Consider the following 2613-nt stretch of genomic DNA (forward strand, 5'->3'; position numbering starts at 1 on the left):
ATCTCCATAGAATAAAAGTTTAAATTTTTACAAATTTATCTGTTGTGGGTTATGAGTAATCAACAAAAAACCAATTTTTTATCCCTTTTGAAAAGAAGATATGTCCTCCCTTTACGTAGTATTTTTGGCGTGTCCTTCGACCAACATGGCCCATTTTCAATACCAACTTGCGTACAACAAGTTCCCTTATTTCTGCCAAATTTGAAGGCGATGACTTCATTTTTGCGAGCAAGCGAATGTTTACAGAGCAGACATTATTCAGATGGACAGAGGGAAGTGTTTAATTCGATTCGGAATTCGTAGCCAAGCAAGAATATATATATACTTTGTAAGTTCTCTGATACTTCGTTCTGGGTGTTGCAGGCGTTTGGAGAAAGTGAATATACTCCTCATACTTCGGTGATGTGTACAAAACGTAATCAAAATAGTACTTTTAAGAGGAACGCATGCACCGTCGAATCACAATTCTGGCAGCATTGGTATCTGTTCGAAACCACTGATTGGCACAAAGTAAGTTTGATCCACGTATAAGGGACAATATATGCACCGTTTAGATCTTATGGAATGAGTGAACACGGGCATAATCTAAACTATGTACCAAACGGATCCGATAGAGAAGGAATCCCCGTAACGAAGAAATAATTTTACATGATGAATATATTCCACGTATTCCATGAGGTGAGTAATTTAATGTTAATGTAAACAATAATTCATTTCTTCACATTTGTATGAGTGGTTTGAGTTGTTTATGTCAATGGATCACACATATGTTGGCAAACCCAAGGAAAACGCTACACTTCAAAATACTACGAAATGTAAAGCTTAAAATATTCAATCTCACGTTTCATGAAAGCCCGCGTATTGGAAGATGCCAATGACATTACATGACGCGATCAAAACTTAGCAAAATCACTTTCCCGAAATGTTATTATTTTTCACTTTCTGTCATTGAAAACTAGGTAATCGGCTTTCTTCCCGTGTGAGGGTTTGCTTTTTAGAACAACTCCTTCATATGTTAAGGTCTAAAAAGTAGACCTATGTGATCCAAATTTCCTATTGTTTGTTGTCTATCCTCTAAAGGCTGCTATAGACTAATTGTCATCATAAAATATTAAGCCTTTTCCTGAATGCCTCCTAATACTATTCAAGAGAAATCTTATATAGAGTGAGGTCCAAGAAGTAGACCCACGTCCTTCAAATTACTCTTAAGAACAAATTTTCATCATAAAACATTAAGAATTAGGCCTTCTTAGCACATTAGGGTTTACGCATTCTCTGCACTCTCCTGTGCGTTGGTATTCAAAAAATAGACCTATCTGGTCCAAATTAGGTAAGGTGAAGATAAAGGTAAAGGTGATTTCTTTGTTCATTTACTATTATGAACCAATTTTCACCACGAAATATTGAAAATTAGACCTTTTTTACTATGCAAAGACTCAGTCTTCGCTCAGAAACGCTTATATGCGAGGTTGGCAGAAAGCCGGAACAATTCTGACCTAACAAATTTTGAATCCTACAATCATTAGGAATTTAAGGCTTGCAAGATCTTTGTGTTATAAATTGAATAGAGAAGGAGTGTTATTTGCCACCTTTTGCGGCATATCGTGGGATTATTTAGTGGGAAATTATTTAACTAAAAAAAACTACAAATTTTTATGTTAATAAATTTAATTTATTTAAAATAATTATTCCCGAAACACTTAACATTGTTATTAAAATTTTTAAAACCCATTTCTTCTTACTAATATATAATAAATATTTTTTCTTAGAAGGTTTCTTAACAATAACCCCCCATTTCATAGGCTGAGACTTGGAGACTTGCTGTCTTCATTCCACACCTACCTCAGCAAAACGATTCGAAGTGAATTATTTGCTTTATTTTTTTTTTCTCTTCTTAACCTTGATTTTTTAAATTTTATTATAGATATCACGATTTCGTCAATTACATGATGTTGGAGAAAGCCTGCTGGTCAACAATTTCTGGCAATTGTAACCTGGCCGTAATCGGTGAATTCGGTGTTGGTCAAACGTAGACACTTTGTTTCCTAAACTAGGTTAATAGGTTGGTAGCTTTTATATTCTGTTTTATACAAATTTTTTTAAAAACCTTCTTTTTATTAATACTATTATATAACAAATTTTTTTTCTTATTAGGTTTCTTAATAGTACCACCGCATATAAAGGCTGCGACGAGGATTTTCTATCTTGACGCCGTACCTATACCAATCTTGGAAATGTGGTTTGTGAGGACGATTCAATACTAGTCGGTTTTGGACACTTCCCATTTAACGAAGAAAGCTTACAAATTGAATTTATAGAACAATTATGGTAAACAGCAATTTACGTAACAGGAAACGTTTTATATAATAATTTAAGTTTTCCTTTTACTAGATATATTCATTTTTATTTATGTCATGTAAAAATGTACTATAATCACAAAAATAATAATAATAAAACAATATTCCTTTTTAATAAAATACAAAGTAAGAATAAATCAATTTGTTTTGTTGTGTACTTGACGTAAAAAAAAGTAGTACATGCGTAGATAATGTGACGTAGACAATGACGTCATATGTAGACAATGCCTACATGTATATACATGTATATTCGCTA

General features: G+C 33.0%; 1 long non-coding RNA gene across 1 annotated transcript; it reads left to right on the forward strand.

The window, feature by feature from the left end:
* The first annotated feature begins 1723 nt into the window (after positions 1–1723).
* On the forward strand, positions 1724–2355 carry LOC119634936. Its single transcript, XR_005247000.1, has 3 exons — positions 1724–1861; positions 1925–2062; positions 2155–2355. It is a non-coding gene; the product is annotated as an uncharacterized LOC119634936 (long non-coding RNA).
* Positions 2356–2613: the final 258 nt, after the last annotated feature.

This window comes from Glossina fuscipes, unplaced genomic scaffold, assembly GCF_014805625.2.
Source record: "Glossina fuscipes isolate IAEA_lab_2018 unplaced genomic scaffold, Yale_Gfus_2 3, whole genome shotgun sequence".
Taxonomy (NCBI): domain Eukaryota; kingdom Metazoa; phylum Arthropoda; class Insecta; order Diptera; family Glossinidae; genus Glossina; species Glossina fuscipes.